Source organism: Manacus candei, unplaced genomic scaffold (assembly GCF_025592945.1).
Source record: "Manacus candei isolate 608988 ecotype Guabito, Panama unplaced genomic scaffold, ASM2559294v1 h1tg000028l, whole genome shotgun sequence".
NCBI classification, from domain to species: Eukaryota; Metazoa; Chordata; class Aves; order Passeriformes; family Pipridae; genus Manacus; species Manacus candei.
In genome coordinates, this window is record NW_026138076.1 from 40,523,370 (window position 1) to 40,542,945 (window position 19,576).

General features: G+C 44.9%; 1 long non-coding RNA gene across 1 annotated transcript; it reads right to left on the minus strand.

Annotated features, from left to right (window-relative positions):
- Window positions 1-1,769: 1,769 nt before the first annotated feature.
- On the minus strand, window positions 1,770-8,359 carry LOC127472472 (uncharacterized). The gene is made up of 3 exons (XR_007905014.1): window positions 7,731-8,359; window positions 3,444-3,541; window positions 1,770-2,045 (listed from the first exon to the last, which is right to left on the minus strand). It is a non-coding gene; the product is annotated as an uncharacterized LOC127472472 (long non-coding RNA).
- Between the last annotated feature and the right edge of the window lie 11,217 nt (window positions 8,360-19,576).

Consider the following 19,576-nt stretch of genomic DNA (forward strand, 5'->3'; position numbering starts at 1 on the left):
CCAGGCTGAGAAATTGCATATATTACCTTCTCAGTAACCATCCTATTTTCACAAGATAGCAAAAAAAAATTTCCTTTTTAAGCAAAAGTCCAGCCAACAGTCTAGAAAAAAAACCCAAACAGAAAGCAAACAAAGAAACAACAACCCTCCCCAAACCAAACCAAACCCCCCCAAAAAAACCCCAAAACCACACTCATGAGACAGCTGTGGTGTGAAATACAGGCTAAGAGCCACTCCACAGAGCACTTCCCCAGGTGAAATGACATAAGGAAAAAGCCCCCCAAAGCCCCACCAAGAATCAGTGGGTTGGAGTCAAGACACCAAACTGCCTTAAGAAAGGAGATCAAAAGCTGAGAGTATTATGGTTTAGGTTGGCATGTTATTGTCAATACAAATAGTTGTAACCTAGCTCATTTCACATGTGTTATGAGGTAGCTGTGATAAAATGGATGGATGCAACATTTTTGTCAAGCCCAGTTGTTTTGGGGAATATTATCTGCATGGCAGTAGATTTATAAATGTGGTGTGGGACCTATATTCTCCCCTCAGCATCTTTTTGTCTCCAGACTCATTTTAGCAGGGAAAGCAGTTCCAGATTTCCAGCTAAACCAGCCCAGGATTATCTCATGCCCCAGTAGCCTTTTTATGCATATGAAGTGACTGGGGCTAATTTTCTTAGTTCTGTGTCAGATATTTTGTGTAGTTTCATAGTATTGCTTAACACAACAGACATAAGAAAATCAACATGATTGAGAGCCCAGACCTGGCATGCTGTAGGCTCACCTGTCAGAGGCTTGGGGTCATCATTTTTAGATGCTGACAGGGACGTGTTTTTCCCATGCAAGTGCACAGAGATTGTCAGAGACCACTTCTATTAGCTGCCTCAAAAGAGAGGGAGGATTTGCTCCAGAAGTTTTCAGTATTTCTCTGGTACTTGGCTATGAAGTGCTGGAAATTGCAGGTCAGTTTAGCTAAACACAGACCAGTTTTGATTAATATGAGAGATGAATGCAAATGGCATGGTAGCAGTTGATGGGGCAGTGATGTTCAGAGGTGGCGAGAGGCAGTTTTGGAGGGTGATGCAACAAGTTTGTCTGCCAAATATTTCTGGTAAGGCAGCTGCTGGCAAATAGTTTCTGATAAGCCACAAACACCATGCAGTGGTGAACAATCAAAAAATAAAAATTAAAGGGGAGAAGTTAACATTATCCCAATATTAGCCTCTAAAAAGATGACCAGCAGTTACAACTTCCCTTGGTTTTCTGTGTGCCCCAAGGATGCAGCAACCCCGCTGACTTTTTCAGTGTCAGGATTTCTCCTCCTTATACTTTGGGTTTAATTTAAGACCTGTGTAGAGACAGAAAGCTGAGCATGTGGGCAAAGCATCACACCTGACCCAGTCCTGCTCTGTCAAAACAGACTGTTGTCAGCAAAGCCACAAGGAGAAAGGCAGGGCTGTGTTTTCCAGATGCTGTAACCTGCTGCCCTGGAGCCATAGGTTAGAGGGCTTAGACCCTTGCACAAACATTGCAAATCAATGTCAGTGGGGTTTTGGGAAATGGTTATTAATGTTCATGCTGTTTCCCCTCTTAGAGGACACAGAAGTGTTTTTAGAAAATTAAGGACTTTCACCTGCCTTGCATTGTGACTTGTGCCCTGCTGAAGTAAAATTAAACTATCTCTTCTTCTGGAGGTGGGGACATTCAGTTTATAGTTTTTGTGAAACTGTAAAAAGCTAGCAGAGGCTTCAGTATGCAACTCCAGGTACTAATATCAAGTTCCCCAGCCTTTAGAGAAAATTCTCCTCTTTGGGCCATTTATGCCACCACTTTGCTCCCCTTGGTAGTCTTCACAGTCCTGGGACCATTCCAGTTCAAAACTTGGAAGTGCTCCCATGGAATTCGGGGGGTGCTGACCCCATTTAGAGCAGTGCTGTGGCCTGTGGACCATGGAGTGCAGGGCAGCTGTGTGATGCTGCAAAGTCCCTGTAAAGGTGTTTTCTTCTATAGTGACCACTGATGTCCCCCAGGAGGGATGATGGGGTACTCTCTGGGAGGAAAAGCACAGCACAGGTTGTAGCAGCACGCTCTGTCTAAGCGGAAATACAGCAGCTCAAAATTTGTCTTACAAGTTTATCAGCGACGACCTCAGCAAAGACAGTCACCTGATCATTGATAAGCTCAATTGAGGAAGGTCTGCTGGTTTTAGTGTTGAAGAGTGCTGAGACCAGCTTGACCAAACTATCAGACCCCACCACAAGGACATGCAAGACAGAGGCTCCCTGACTGAGGCTGGGAGCAGCAAGGATGTGCAGGCCCTGATACAAAACTGAGAGTCAGGAGTGTGAAGCAGAAGAAACTAGAGAGTTGTAAACACCTTTGTCAGCAACAAAACATATTTTGCTGAGTAAGGTGACAACACATAATCTAAAAAATTACATATGACTGACAGTCAATCACTCTATACTTTAAAAGCCCAGACTTTTTAACGGTAGGGTCTCCTAACAAACCCCTTCTCTGAATGTGTGTGGAGATTTCTCCCTTGAGTGGGAATGCCCCTCAAGGTTAGTCCTCGAGATTGAGCAAAAGAGATTTGCCCCTGGTCATTGCTATGAGTAAGTAACACCAACCTCTACTTCGTAATTGTTTTGCTAGCTTTAATATAATTACTTCAATTGTTTTATTACAATTACTTCAATATTGCTTGAAAAATAGTGCGCTATACTAATAGTTATAGCTATCCATCCATACTGTGTGGTAAGTAATTCTGACAAAACTCCTTTTTTTCTATCATTATCATTATTGTAACCCATTTCAATAAATCATTCCTTTTATTTGTATAAATATATTTGGTTTGCCATCCTTAATCCTGCAGGATAAAGTTGTATAAAGGTCAATATAAACCACTGAAAAGTCTAGGGCTAAGACTGGATCCAGGTGCATGTAGGCTCCTCTCTGAGAAGGAGTTTAGAAAGCAATGGAGTTCTTTCCCCACCTCGTAACTCAATGGGAGGGCTTCTCTAATAATATACTTTCTCTAATAAACTTTGTCTGAAGCTCCCACTCTGCCTGTGACAGAGGTGCTGAAAACCCACCGCTGTCTCAAGTATCTTAGGGCCCACAGCAGCTGTGGTCAAGCCCTTCACACCTGCATTTCACCTCTTGGAAGATATGCTGGAGAAACCTGCTGACTGCAGGTCCTGCACACATGGCTTGCTTTACACCCTCCTCCCGCCAGAAACTTGATCCAGGGACAATTTCTGGGCATGAAAAGTACATGTTTAAGGAGGGATGGCAGTCGGACTTGGCTTGCTTTGTAAATAAACACCGGGGGTGTGTAATGCGATAGCACGTATACTTGGCTCCAGCTGGGCTGTTTCTCTATAGTGTGTTGTTTTGGTGTTCTGGACCAGAAATCTGTAGGTTTGTTTTTGTACCAGTGACTCAACCACTAAACTGCTTAACCTTCTCCACAGTCAGCGTCTCGGAAAAGCCAAACACAAGCAACTCGGACTGCATGAAAACATGAGCTGCAGACTGGCCTGAAAGCCAAAAGAAAACTATAATTTACTGGAAGGGAAGGTCCTCTTTAAATTTACAGAAAAGAGCATATATAGAAATCTAACAAAAGCATGTAATGATTGTCTGGCAGGGACCAGGGAATGCTGCTGCAAGAAGTGGTGATGTGGATCAGCCATCAGATGTTAAACACAGTTTGTCTTGGTCAGGTCATAATCCCACATCCTTGATGAGGAGCATCTCTTCTTACTACTAAAACTGCAGAGATGCAGCGAGAAAAGCAAAAGCTCAACTCAAATTGAAATTGAACAGAAATGTCAAAAACTGCAAGAAAGGGTTCTACAGATACATAAACAACAGGAAGAGACAGAAGGAAAATATTGGCCCACTCTCAAAAAGGAGAGGTGAATTAGTCACCAGCAATGCTGAAAAGACAGAGGTTCTCAACACCTCCATCTTTACCAGAACTGCTGGGCTCCAGGCCTCAGGAACAACAATCCAGGTTGATGCAGACACAGACACACCAGTGTCAGTGGAGGAAGAGTTGTTGTGTGCCCTATTAAGGAGCTTGACCCCTACAGATTGATATTCACCTGAGGGTGTTAAGAGAACTGGATGACGACGTTGAGAGGCAGCCCTCCTTGTTATGGAGATCAGGGGACATCTCAGAAGGCTGGAAGAAGGCTAATGTCACCTCATCTACAAGATGGAGTGACATTCTTGGGGTGTCCTGCTGAGGGCCAGGAGTTGGACTCAATGATCCTGATGGGTTCCTTCCAACTCAGTATATTCTATGACTCTTAGAGGAGGATCCAGGAAGTTATAGGCTCATCAGTTGTACTTCACTCCCTGTGAAAGTTATGGAATTAATCCTTCTGGGAGTTATCACAAATAAAATGAAGCACGTAATTGGTAAAAGATAGCATTAATTCACCAGGGGCAATTCGTGCTTGACAAACCTGATCTCCTTTTATAGTAAAGGAACCAGCTCGGTCAGTGTGGGAGAAGGGGTGGGCATTGTCCACCTGGATTTCTCCGGAGCATTTGACACCATTTCCCACAGCCTCCTCCTGGAGAAACGGATGAGTTACACTCTAGACAAGTGGTCTGTGCAGGGGGTGAGGAAGTGACTGAGAGGCAGCACCCAGAGGGTGGTGGAAAATAGCTCCTTTTCAAACTGGCAGCCTGTCACAAGGCGCTTCCCCAAGAGCTGGGCAAAAATGAGGTGATGCTCCAGCACAGGCAGGGGAGCAGGATGGGGGAGTGCTGGCACGTGTGGAAAACACTTTGGGAGAAATGGACAAAATAGTTTCAGTTGGCAGGTATTTCAGTGGAGTCCTGATGACAGTGTACACTGTACATGTGGGGACACCATTAGGTAAGCTATGAAAATTCAGAGCACTGCATGAGCACCAAGATTTGTGCCATAAATGGCAGTTAAGTTTGCACTTTTTTATGCAGATCACACCAAGGTTTAAGGCAGGGCTTGCAAGCTGATTTCCTGAGGATAATACATTAATTAAGTGATCAGGCTCACGAAAGCAGAGTTGGTGCAGGATACAGACACTGGCAGACCTGCCCCAGCAAGGATCATTGCTACAGACTTGTGCAGAAGGCTCTATAGTGCTAGCAGGGACAGGGAGGCTCAGGGCCACATTCTTTCCCTCTGCTTAAGCTTTACCTCTGACTAACCAGCTCTGCCTTAACGAAGAGTATTCCTCTTTCATATTTTGCTTTCTCTCACCCTTTTCCAGCTCAGTTTCCTCAGCTACCTGTGCTTCAAGCCTTCTCCTCTGCCAGCCTTCTGGGTTTTCTGCTCTATTGGTATTTTTCCCCTTAGTCCATTTTTTTCCACTGCTGTTTCTCCTGCCTTGCCTTTTCCGCTATGCATTTCCACTCCGGTGTTTCATTTTTTCCTCATCTGCCCTCTGTCAGTGATCACCTCCTCTGCTCCAAGCTGAGTAAACTGGTGCTAACTCCTTGCTCTCACTGCCCAAAATTCCCACCCAAATGAGGTCAAGGGATTCCTTAATGAAATTCCTTGGGTATCAGTTTTGTGGAATAGTCTCCTATTCAGTGTATCTGGTTCTTTTATGCTTCCAAGCTTCATTTTCTTCTTTTTGAAATGAGCCAAAACAGAAGTGAAAGGAAGATGCTGCCAGGAAGGCTGTGGGGAAACATCAAGAGACCCAGTGCTGCCATGACCTGACAGATCTCCTCAGTCTTATTTGCTGCCTGGAAAAATCTTTGTCTTTATTCCTGTTTATTATTAATTCATCTGATTCATGGTCATTAATGCAAAGGAATGGTTGTGAAATGGTCCCCTGTCAAAAGTAAATAACCATTATACTGGTGATGAGAAAGTTGGATGTTGAAGACCTGTAAGTTAGTTTGCACAAGTCCTGTCTCCACTTAGCAGGAGGAAGCTTGTAGTGCAGCTAGGGAGGGACAGGTTCCCTGGGTTTTACAGACAGCTCCTGTGCACAAAGGTTAAGGTATTCCGGACGTAAATCACTAACAGGTAGGTATGTCAGCCTCCAAGCTAATTGCCTGAAGCAAAGTTGCTTGAGGTGAGTCACAGTCAGATGATGATTTTGTCCCCTGGTTCGGACCCAGTGACTGCTGCTGCCCCCCAGATCTCCTGGGCTTCCTTTGGTCACTGGAAAGCAGCTCTGACACATGCCCAGGGGCAAGATGGGATTTTCTGTGCAAGAACTGGGGAACAGCTGCTGCTCTCAGCACTTCCCAGCAATGAGTAAGTGCTCCTGGAAATGAACGAGTGGCAGGAAATTCTTGCCTTTCTCCTTGGTAAAAAGTGATCTCTGACTCCCCTGGGTGCCCTCTCCCTGAGTCATCAGCTGGGGCTATGGGGGGTACTAAGTGTGTTTAAGGTGAGGTGCTATGATACACGAGATCTAACATGTTCTTACCCTCTCCCAGCAGCAGAGGATGTCTCCACTCTCTGTTGCCACCCTGCACAGCCTCTCTCTGTAAGCCCTGTATGCTTCCTCCTGCATCCATGTTGTCCTGCCTGCCCTGACCAGTGTGTCCTACAAAAGGGGCTTTGTGGACGTGTGCTCAAGGGAGGTAGTTAAGTTTTAGCTTCCTGCTCGCTGAGCCAAGAGTAAGATTTTAACAGGGATTGTGCTATACCAGAACTGTTTTGCTGTTGCTTAACTAGTGCTACCTGGCTCTGGGCCACTTAAAACAAAAAGCCAGACCCCAGAAAGGAGCAGAGCATCGCTATGGTCACTAGAAAAACAAAACTGGGCCTTTTCTCCACGCAACTCAAACAGTGCCCTGGTCTGAGGATGCAGAGCTATAGAAACCTCCCCTGAGTTCGTAGGTGGAGGTGTTTGTTGGGGTGTGGGCTTGTGTTTCTCCGCATGGGGATGTGGAGGGGTATTGGGGGGCATCTGTGTCATCCAGCAGAGTTTTGTGGCAAGGGAGAGGATTTCACCCTCTCTGCACTGGCTGCTGCATCCGCTTCCAGGATGACAAAATCAAGGCACTGATGCCCCAGGGACTGAGGTCTGTGGCCAGGCACTGTCCTGGGTTGTGCTGTCTGGGCAGCCTGCTCTGGCACACCTAATGGAAGCGGAAGGTACTAGCCGGGTTTGGCAGCAGCAAGCTGCACACCACACTTACTCCTTGAAAATCCTGTTTGTTTAAAGACATGAATGCAGTCTGGGAGTTCATGACTAACTAGGAAAATGAGATTAAGTTAACAAGGTATGCATTAGGACACCAGTGAGATCAAATCTCAGGATTTTTAATGACAGCAATAAAATACTTCAGCCTCATGGTACAAAAGCCTCAGCAGTAGCTGATGTTAGACTTGGTTTCTCTCTTGTTCAAAGACCATGCTGTCAGGGATGAAGTGACTAGTACACAGCTTCATGTCAGGGCCTTATCCAGGACACTGTATTGGGAAAAGGAAGGGGACTCCTTCCTGGGGATGCTGGACTCAGGAGACAGAGGAGTGCAGGGTTCTGTCATGGACTTGCTCTATCAGGCTGCTTTCAAAACAGCTGTTCTGCTTCTCAGGGTTTGCAAAAGATTTCCAGTAGCCATGAGGAACATGGAAAAGGTTTTTAAGGGCTCAGAGACATAAGGGGTCTAAGGGCACAGGTCAAAAGCTAACCTCTTCGAGGGTAGATAAAGCCCTGAGATGTAATCAGCTCAGTGTGGGACAGGTGACAGCCCAAGTACCTAGAGCAGCTACTGTGATGTGCCTTCCGGACATGTGAAACAGCTGGCAAAAAAAGAGGTATTTTGCTTGTTTTCCTTCTCTTCGATACTCCACTGTTGCTAACCAATCCCTTGGTGTGACTTGTATCAGAAGGGCAATGGTGATGTTGTTTCTTACTCTTTCTGCACATAGAGTCTGTATTTCCAGAGCCTGCCACAGGCTCTGACCCGTTGTAAGGGCCAGTGACCTGTCAGCATGCCAGGCATGAGGGGAAGGTTTTGTTAAGGTATGTGTCATGGCTCGCTCCATTTACCTTCCCTTCTTGCAGAAATCATAAAGGAATTAGTTTGCAGTGTATGCAGCAAAGTGCTGGTAGAATTCAATTCAGTTCATTCACAAGTACTTACTGATAGCTACTTGTGTTCTTCTAACACTTGGATATTCAGTGTTTGTGTCCTCAAGAGAGACTTTTGCTTGGAGTTGTTCTTGCCTTGTAATAGTGAGCTGTCATTAAAGATCCCCAGGAAGGCAAAGCTTGTACTGGAGAGATGTTCTCCAGTGACTGGTGTGAGCATCTTCCACTTTTTTTGAAGAGTAGAGCACTGCTCAGCCTGCAGCCTGCTCTCATTACGGTGAGAAACAGGGAGCTTTAATACCCTTTGCTGCAGGGATTGATGCTGATGTGAAAGACAGAACATGATTCATAAATCACCAGGCTGGCACTGGAAGGCTGCTGGAAAATCCCAGCTTAACAGCTTTACCTGTTACTGAAACAAAGCAGTCTGTCACAGCTCTTGAGTTGCTCAGAACTCATGTGCATTTCCTTGTGTTTGAAACACAAAGGGGTAATTTGGACCTCAGCTCCTTCTGACAGCCACACTGATTCTCCAAAGCCTGCAGATGTAACAGGTGTTTGGTCTGAGAGATGTGTACCTTCAACAGGCTTCAAGCAAACAGAGCCCATGGATGGGGGTCCACGAGGCACATGCATGCAGTGGTTGGCTTAAACCACCTCCCTGTGAGCTGGCTGGCTCAGTGATTGGCCTGACAAATTCTCTGTGCCTTTCCCTGATTGTTTTTCCTTAGGAAACCCCTTTTTCTACATCCTGACTGGTCATGGGGAGAAGCACTCATGATTGTGACTCCACGGCAATCCCAGTAATCACTGTCAGTACCAGGTCAATGCTAAATCCATGCTATGACAAGCACCCTCATCCTCCTTGAACCTGCTTGCCTGCATTATCCACTTGCCCAGGTAAGGACCACCTAGGCCACCACGACCCTGGGTGTTAATGGATTCATCCTCTGCTGTCAGCACCCTGCTTGAGCCAGTGCAAAATGCAGCAGGACCTGGAAGCCTTGCCAAGTAATGGGGCTGGCTTAGGATTTGGTGCCTCATGCGTGAGGCTAAGGAAGTGACTTACAGGCTTGTGATAAGATTTTCCTTGCAGGTTTGTGCTGGCAGACAAGAGTGAAATGTGTCTAGTGCCTCAGGCTGTGCACAGCTCACTGGCACTTGCCCAGTCGCCGGTGGCCAGAATATGAGGGGGCAAGAGGACATCTGTGTACAGCAGCAGCCCCCTGATGGTGTTTCAGGACTGTAGGGCTGTGCACTGGCTGTAACAGTCTCAGCATCTCTGTCCCTGACATCTGCTCCTGATGCCAGGCTAGACCTGTCACAGGCTTCACAAACAGAGCAAGAAGAGTAATCTGGTACTAAATGCTTGCTGCAAGTGTCAGGTCTCTGGGAAAATCCTTGCTGAGCCATAGCTGTCAATGTTGTGTTGTTACAGAGTAAGTCACCAGACTGAATGGGCTAAGACACTGTGAAGGGGACACCTTTCAGATACCTGGCTTTCAGCAGGAATTTGATTCAAGAAGGTTTTCAGATTTTGTCAAGTGGCCTTGAAATCAAAATATTTAATCTTATTTCCAACTTCCCTTCTTAACAAACACCTTCCTGGGATACCTTCTGACAGGTATCTAGATATCTTCTGATACCTAGAAAATTAATTTTAAAAATAAATGCTATGTGCATATACTACTTGTGCTTAATCATGGGTGTTGCTATAGCCTTCTAATTCAGAATGGTTTGGGTTGGAAGAGACTTTAAAGATCATCTAGTTCAAACCCTCTGCTATAGGCAACCACACTGATCACCAGACCAGGTTGCTCAAAGCCCGATCCAATTCGGCCTTGAATGCTTCCAGGGATGGGGCTTCCACAATTTCTCTCGGCAACCTGTGTCAGTGCCTCGCCACCCTCACAGTAAAGAATTTCTTCCTAATATCCAATCTAAATCTGCCCTCTTTCAGTTTAAAGCCATTCCCTCTTTTCCTCACAGTCTCCCTGTCCCTGCCTCCACTCTCTGTAGGCTTGCTTTTTGTGTTTTAGTTTGCCTAGGAGCACCCTGTTCATCCATGCAGACCACTTGGCATCTTTGCCTGACTACTTCTTTGTTGGGATGCATCACTCCTGAGCTTAGAGGGGGTCATTCTTGAATATTAACCAGCTTTCTTGGGCCCCTCTTCCCTCCAGGGCTATATCCCATGGTATTCTACCTAGCAGATCCCCGAAGAGGCTGAAGATTGCTCTCTTAAAGTCCAGGGTAGTGAGTCTGCTGTGCACTCTCCTCATTGCCCTAAGGATTTGGAACTCCCCCTGCCTCATGGTCACTGTAGCCAAGGCTGCCCTTGAGCTAAACATTCTCCACCAGCCCCTTCTTGTTGCTGAGAACAAGATCCAGCATAGCACTTCTCCTCGTTAGCTCCTCTACCACTTGGAGAAGGAAGTTATCAATGCATTCTAAGAACTTCCTGGATTGCTTATGCCCTCCTGTGCTGTCTCTGACAGATATTGGGGTTGTTGAAGTCCCTCATGATGAGCAGAGCTTGTTAATATTAGGTAGGTCTTATAGGGACCTCATCCACTTTGTCTTCCTGGTCAAGCAGCCTGTTGCAGACCCCCACTATGTCACCTGTTCCTGCTCTCCCTTTAATCCTGACCCATAAGCTCTTGGTCAGCTCATCCATCCCCAGGAAGAGCTCCATGCGCTCCAGCTGATCACTGATGTAGAGGGGAACACCTCCTTCCCATCTCCCCTGCCTGTCCTTCCTAAAAAGCCTGTATTCTTCCTTCCAATACTCCAGTCACAGGAGCCATCCCACCAAGCCTCTGCAATGCCAATAATATCATAGTCCTGTTGGCATGTACATCTCTAACTCCTCTCGTTTATTCCTCCTATTATATGTCTTGACTGTGGGGAGGAGCACCATTTTATGTCCCTAGGTCGCTTTGCCACCTCCCTGGCAGTGACAGTCTGGCTGCTGCTCATCACATTTCTCACCAAGATGTGCAGGTCTGCCTGGAACCCCTGGGCCCTGACAGCACAGAGGGACAGCCAGACAGACTCTGCAGAGATAGGAGAGGGCACAGCAGTGCACTGCTATGTCCAAGTGAGAGGGGAGAGCAGACCTCAGGCAAACGGGTATTGCTCCCATGTGGCTCCTGTCAGACCAGCCTTGGTTCACTTCACTACACAGGATGGGAGAAGTTTGCTTGTGTGATATCGTTGCCTGATTTTGCCCGGTGATTTATTCAGCCATGTCACTTGTGCTGCAGTGTCTGGTCATATGGATGGAGGCCAGAGTATTTACTTGCATATTCCTGTAGTGAATAAAGAAGATAAGGTAGAAAATGGCTGATATTTTTCAAGGTTTCTGGCTCAGAAAGATTTATAATAATGACTGTTTGAGCCCAGATACCAACAAATTCATAAAGTGAATGCCTACTTACACTAGTGAGGCTTTTTCGCTGACAGAATGTAGTTTCTCATTTATGTTTAATGATTGACCTTGTCTGGAGAGCAGGGGAAAGCAAACCATTTGTTATTTCAGTCCTCTGTTTCCATCTTGGATTATATGTTTTGCGTGTGAGGACACGTTGCAGGGAATTACCCATCTGTGTAAAGTGACCTTCAGCCAGGAGGTACATCACCAGTGCTTTCCTAGGCTGCAGCCCTACAGCCACATTGTGCCACACTCCATTTCTCTCAACAGCTCCTGGGGCTCAGCAGGTTTCAGTGCTTTGCCACCCAAAGAGCAATTGCGAATACACAGCAAAATGTGAAAAAGGCCCCATGTTTGGCCAAGCTCTTAGGAAGTTAGGAAATGCTTTTGCAGCAGAAAATTTGAGTGATTTCTTTGACTTTGAAAGAATATTCCACATCTTTGTGTCAGTTCTGTATGAGAAAGTATATAGCATCATAGAATGGTCTGGGTTGGAAGGGACCTTAAAGATCATCTAGTTCCAACCCCCTGGCATGGACAGGGACACATTCCGCTAGACCAGGTTGCTCAGGACCCCATCCAACCTGGCCTTGAACACTTCCAGGGATGCAGCATTCATAACTTCTCTGGGCAACCTGTGCCAGTGCCTCACCAACTCACAGTAAAGAATTTCTCCCTAATATCCAATCTAAACCTGCTCTCTGTCAGTTGAAAACCATTCCCCCTTGTATTATCACTACTACATTTTGTAAACAATTCCTCTCCAGATTTCTTGTAGGCTCCCTTCGGGTACTGGAAGGCAGTAGGTTTGTCAGAATAGAGGATTTTTAAGGTAAGTTTTAATATAATTTGAGATTAGCCCAGGGTTTGCCATGTCACACAGGATTGACACAAAGCAAGTGCATGTTCTGGCACATGTTCAGCCTTTGGAAAACTGCATTTAGAGACTGGGGGAAACAAGTTGCTTTCGGTGAGCTAACCATCATTATAGGTTATGGCAGCCCTCCCCAGACCACTGGCTTAAACAGGAAGGGAGGGAGACGTCTGCCCTGCCTTCAGTTTGACAAACCAGCCTCGTCACAGTATTTTGCTGCACAAACCATCACCCAAAATAACTCCATGCTCGTGTGTCAGTTTGTATTTGCCGTTATAATTACATTTCACAGAAGAAACATTTTTCTTGCGCTTTCCTCGAACGGCTGCAGGGAGATCAGTATGTTGAAATAAAAACCCAAACAAATAAACCAATAGCTGTTTTCATTGGAAAGCCTAATTTCCGCCCTGCTGCTTATTAAAGTAGGGCCTATGTTGAGGATGAGATTTTCTGGAGAGTAAGAGCCGAACAACCTGCACAAAGAATTGTACTGAGAAAGGAAAATGGACAGATGTTGTCACTGGTCACTTCCAGAACTACTTTCTAGCCTTTTTAATGCCTGTGTGTTTCTAATCCATTTTCCATCAGTGGTTCAGCTACTTTGACCATCTTTCAGAGTTGATCACTGGGAGGAAAAATCTTATTCCCAGAAAGCCAGGAGGTATGCACAGAGCCTAACTGAGCTGGGGAAACTCCTGTTTCCCTAGAAGTTACAGATAGGTTTGCCATACAATAAAGCAGACTTCTTGGTCAGTAAAGTCTGAAACTGGAGCAGGGTGACAAGCCAGCGCTCTGGGGAGGCTTTCCTAGCTGGGAGCATAAGGGTGCTGGAAAAACCTTACCAGCATTACCATCAGGGTTATCTCAGTTAAAATCAGAATATGAGTTGCAAATACCAGTACTGGAAGGTCTGGAATAGAACTGATAATTGTGAGCTAGGCTGCTGTGTTTATACATGGCTGAATTGTGTAAATAGCCAGAATAATCTCTTGCCCACAAAAAACAATGGGAAAGCCAAAGCCTGTGCATAATTTAATTTTTAGAGTTACAAATGGGTGGTGTAGCTACTGTTCATCAATGTGACTATATGGAAAATAGCTTTAATACAGAATAACCCCAGTTCAGGAGGAATAATGGTATTTGGCCAAATGCAAGCTGATAAGCTCAGTAGTATCTGAAGTTTGTCCTCCAGCCTGATTTGTGCAGTGGGACAGAGTAAAAGATGGCCTGTTTTAGCTTTAAAAATCCACAAATCCTCACTTGTCTGGTATGTATCATCTGTACACTGAGGTGATTGACTCTTCTAGTCTGTCTGTATTACAAGTTCAGGCCTGGTAGAGTTGTTAGTTTTCCAGGAAAGATCTCCTGGGTATTGACCTGGTCCCCCTGGATAGCCCAAGCAGCTGTTCCAACATGTAAGGAGGGAGCACAGAGGCTTGCTTTTGCCCCTGTTAATTGCTAAGCAGGGATGGAATAAGGAAGAAAAGCAGCCCGAGCAGACAGGCTAATTGTCAGCAGGCCATATGGTGCTGAAAGGGGAGAAGCCCTGCTGTTTTAAGCTTCAACTTGCAGCATCTGTGTAGTCCACATAAATAAAAAAAAGCTGCCCTCTTTCTCAGCCTCCAATGTGCAATCTTGTGTATGCACACACATAGCTGTTTTCTACTGAAATCTATGGAGAGGACTTCCTGTTAAAGAAAGATATTTAAAACCTAGCAGGGAATGCAATTACTTCGCCAGGTTAATTTATTTTCTTTACTATTTTGCCTCTGTATTTTCCCTTGATTTCCATGGCAATAATGATGGGAAAACAATGTGTTAGAAGAAATGCTAGTGTAATTGGAGTTCAGAGTGAGCTTTTAGTATCTCTTAGGCATCTGTGCCTTGTCTCGTTTGTGAGCAGTATCAAGCCAGGAGATGATAAACAAAATGAGCAAATTATTATTGCATCAAGACTTAGAGTTGCCTCCTTTTTAAAAAAATATTTCCAATAGTCTTTACCCAATAACTGGACCTGATAAGTATATAATCACTAAGAGAAAGCTCGTGTCCATACAGTAGCTTTGCAAGATCAGAGCTGTAATGAATGTTAATTTTGCTGAAAATTATTATAGTCACATGCTATAACATCAGTGTGGTAAGGGCAGATACAGTAGACATGAAGATAAACGAAAGGCTTCTTAAAAAAATTCTATGATAGTTGACGTTTCTTATTATTTTGATGGTACTGTTTTTTTACTTATAATTGGAAAATCTACATTACTCCTATCATCTTAAGACCTCCTGACAAGCCAGTGAGCATACCTTGTAACTTGCCTGTAAAGCAGCAGTGTTATATCCCAGCAATGACGCTCCTTGCACTGCCCAAAAAAGAGCCATGGTTAACACTCAGCACACCTCCTGTCGCTCTTGCCCTGAGACTTGGTCCTGTACTTCCTCTTGTAGAAATCTGTGTCAAATGGGACTGAAGCTGTGTTACACTGCTTGCTGTAATGACAGCAGCTTCCTAGAAAATAGGTAGATGAATGAATCAGCTTATCTGAAAGATTGGAAGGTATACATAAAAATGCCCAGTTCATCAGCCTGGCTTCTTTGCCTGGAGCAGAGGTGAAAAAGACACCAATAACCGTGGATATTTGTTGAAATTAAGCCCTCCTCTCTCTGTCCTGACATAATCCTGAAACAGGGGACTAGGACTAATCTCACTAGGACTTGCCATGGTCCAGCACTCTCTTTTGCTGTTAATTTTTAAGGGGATTTTGTGTTACTTCCATCAGACTCAGAACTCCAGAATTTCATTTGATCCTGAAAGTGGAATTTACAATATTAAGTGTAGGCATGTATGTGTGTCAATATATAGGCTCATCTGTGTGTGTGTGTGTATTGCTGTGACTGAGCCAAAGCAAATGCAGAAAGCCTGCTCTGATCAGATTTTCAGCCTGGGATGGAACTACCCCTTAAATGTTCAGTCAGTAGAATTCAAGCCACCCTGTGCATGGAGGCAAACACTGGAGTGTCTCACTGTACTAAAGCCTGTCCTAGGGCAAGTTAGCTTCTTTTTGCAAAAGGTGAATACAGAAGATCCCATTCTGCAGAAGTGATTTATTGATGCAGCTTTTCTGGCGGAATGCTGACCTGCAGCCAGCTCTGGTTTCCGTTGTAGCCACTGCACTATTCCTTTTCCCTGGTTTAGCACACCCAAGGAGCCTGGATAATGTAGCTCTGTCACTATACAACTGCCTGCACTATAAGGGTAGAGCAGAAGTAGGACATGTCAAGGATGGGAATATCCTGCAGGGCTCAGGCTAACTGATTCCTGTGGGGTGCGACTGCATCAGTGCCAATGAAGGTACAAGTGCCAGAGTTCCTACAGTGCTTTCTTCAGGGACTGGGTGCCATGATAAATGCTTTTCAGCCCTGCTGAGGGCACAGAGTTATCTGTTGACAACCTGCCTCCTTAGATCTGCATTTTCCAGCCTGGCTCAGCCCACAAGTCTCTGCACTGTTACTGCCCTTGCTGCCTGAGGTGAGACCAACACAGCTCCAACACACACTCAAGCTTCCTCATTTTGTCTAATCGATTGCTTAGATGAGATCTAGTCTGTGTTTCAACATCAGCTATTTTGGGTATAGCAGATCAAGTTTCTCCATACAGAACGGATGTTGCTTCCCAAAATTGCTTGTCATCCTCTGTATTCACATTTTCCATGGGTGAGGAGAAGTCATTTGACTTCTTTGTGATAAACAAGACTCAGTGAGCAAAACAGCAGTGCTGGCTTGTTATTTATTGACTGTTAATGTTCTTGCTAATGCAAAAAGCCCTCATCCTGCATATGCTCAAGACTTAGTTGCCCTGTCAGCTGCCCCTTCTTACTGTTTGCTTTAGAGCCTGCTGATTAACCCAGTTTCTTAGGCTTTCCTTTTCTGTAGTTAATGTATAGCTGCAGTTTGCTTCCTGCTTTGCATCCATATGCCAACCACAGTTTGCCATTTTTTCTGCCAAATTTATAGCTACATGCTCAACCAATAATCTGTCTAGTTAGCCAGTATGAATTATGTGCAAAATGTTATTTCCTAAATCTGGATGTGATTATCTCTCAACTGTGTATTTCCAAAAGGGCAGCTCCCTTCCAAAGAGAGCTGGTAAGCAAAGGAGGGATAGCAGGGACTTGCCAAAGTGTTTATGCTGCTGTGCTCCTGTACCTAGCAGGCTGTCTATCCTCCTGGCTGCCCAAGCTCAGCGTGCCTCTGTGCAGTTCCCTTTTATCACAGGCTGCTGGGCTGCTGGTCCTCGGTGCTGAGCAGGGTCAGAGATTGGCTGGTCCAGAACATCACAAATTTGGGGATTAAGGGCACCTGTCCTGTGTACATGAGATGCCAATTCAGCAGATAACACTTTGGTACTGTCCAAAATGAACTATTTTTGCATGCCAGTCCTGCTAAAAGGGAGGCCAAGAAAGAAAAGAAAACCGACTGAACATGGAGATACCTTTCTAATGAAAAGAAACCTTTTTACTTTTTCTCAGACACTTGTATTATGCATCGTGTAATTATTCAGTATATCAATTTACCCTATTTACTTTAAAAAATTATACATTTAAGAAAACATCCCCTTTGACTTGCTGATGGTAATACCTGTCAGGTGTGAGTTAAACTACTTCCCATTTCATAAATAAACTCTTCAAGTTTAAAAAATTTTAATATGCAAAACACAAGGAAAATTTATGGGTCTGACTGATGTTCCATTGGCACATTTGTTGCTTGTTGTACAAGAGATGTTTACCCCAATGCTAATTAAATGAAGTATACTGACATGCAGGAGATGTCCTGGCTTTCCAAGCCAGAGCCAAAATGATTATTGCTGCAATGAAGCATAGTTCCTGCAGAGCTCCTGCTTGGATAGGCTTAGAGGGAAAACAGCCTCATCACCTCCAAGCCTGAGCAAGCTGTGAGGAATCTGTCCATGACTCAGTCGAGAGAGTAGAGGCCTTGACCCTAGCCTGCTGATTTTTGGTTTCCCCACAAAATCAAATCAGCTTCTTGGTCAAACTATTTCCTCCCCAAGTCCAGTCCCTAACTCTTTAATTTCCCTTCATCAGGCCCACAGATGGGTTTTTCCTCCCACTCTACCAGCAGGGACTCTACACCCTGGTGCACAGTGCCTGAGACGTGTTTGCTTTCACACTGACTCAGTTCTGCATCCGTCTCACCTCAGACCACAATGGCTTTAGACTGAGAGTTAAGAAAACTGTTCACAACAAAACCTGAAGCCACGTGAAATCTGAAAGGTTTCTGGTACATAGCCAAGCCTATGTCTGAGGTCAGGTTTGTTGACAGGTCACAACCCATGCTAGCAGTCCTGCACCGCTTGTACAGCCTACGCTTCACCTTCCCAAGACTTTCTGGAGGTAAAAAGTCAGGGCAGGCTGCAGAAAAGATGTTTTGTATACAGATAACCACAGATATGCAGGGAGGAATCCTGTGTTGCGTAATGCCCGGCACCTCTCCAAATTATCTGTTTTGCACTGGCCTCTTCCAGGAGACACTCAGAAAGCATGCTTTGCAAAAGGTTTGTCTCTGGGATTGGTAACAACCTTTTCTGGACTCTCTGCTCCTCGTGCTGTGATCCTTGTGTGGCTGTTTGTGGAAACATGACATGGGCTCAACATGGTATATGTGGAATGCAAAATCAAGGCTGCTGTGTAACAAGGATTCCCAGGACACAGTTAGGACTCTGTCATGCTCATCTCAATTATACACAGAAGCAGTGTACAGGTGACTGCAGAGGAGCTGGCCCATCATCTTCCCTGTCTGACTCTTCTCTGTCATGCTGTGCTATAATCTGTTCTGTTTCTTGCAGTGAAGGGGTGACTCTGTGCATTCCCAGAAGAGCTTAGTGAAGATACGAGCAGAGGGGTGTGCAAATCATTCCTGTGGTGCCCTGCCAAAAGTCCCTGCACTAGGGAGAACAGGCATCTTGTGACTTTCCACCAGTTTCACAATGCAGAGCAAGAAGATGCTGTTCTTTCCATACCCATTCTGCATATTCAGATGTTTCCATTAGTGTCCTTTCTCAGTGTGAGGAGAAAATTTTGCAGTAGGATAGGAAACAGAAAACTGAGCAGAGGGAAGAGGGAAACAATTTGTCATAAAGTTTTTGCAAAGCTTGTCTGAAAAGCAATCTTTTGTAAAGCTGTTTCCTACCATCAAATTACTATCAGCACTAACACTGTGAGCCCTGAGCTGGCAAACTTCCCTATGAGCATATAGAGGATTTAGGCATACACACCTTGCGTGCTTTCCTTCATCCTGGAGCAGTGTTCAGCTTCAGAGACAACAGATTGAGCTCAGTTCCCATTGAGATGGGAAAATCTCATCCCCCTGTTCTCAAAAAATTGCTTTTCTAGGGTTACATACATTACAAAATGGCACAGTTACGAAAACATGATGTACACCATATATTCTTTCTCTGGTTTTGTTTCTAATAGTAGTTCAGACTATTATTGTGTTTATTATTTTCCAGTTGAAACAAATGTTATTCTTTTTCTGTCAATTCAGAGCTGCAGCACAGCCACATACCCAGCACTGAAATATCTGGTGTTTTGCTCTGGTCACTCTGATGACCTGAAAGTAACCTAATGTTTTTGTGCTGTTTCAATCCCTGCTGCTACACTGACTTCTGTATTAAAACACATGAATTTCAACAGGAAAGAAAAAAGAACTCAGAAAATCGTTTTTTCTAGTTGGCTGTAACAGTCAAGGGAGGAAACATTAGTAGGACCCATTTTAGCAAGTTACAGACAGCTGAACTGTATTTATGCTGTAGCAGGAGCAGCCACTTGCCTCTGTTAAAGCTGGGATCTGACTGGGGATGTTCAGCCTCCAGGATTTGTGGGCCACAGCTGTATGGCAGTTTCTCAAATATTACTTTTTTTTCACTTTCCAAAGCTGTTACTGAAACAGCATTTGAAAATGTGAGCAGGTAGCAAGTAGTCTCAGAAATCAGAGATAAGCGACTGGGCTCTCTTTATGGAGAGGGAGATAAGGACAGACCAAAAGACTGTGCTGTGTGTCAGACACTGGCACTTTCTAACATGCTGTCAGCTTACAGTGGAGTTGTTTCCCAGAAAGCCTCTGTTCTGTCCCAATAAATCACCTACTGCAGCTCTAGCTCAGTGTCATGCCTAGTTCTGCAACTCCTCCA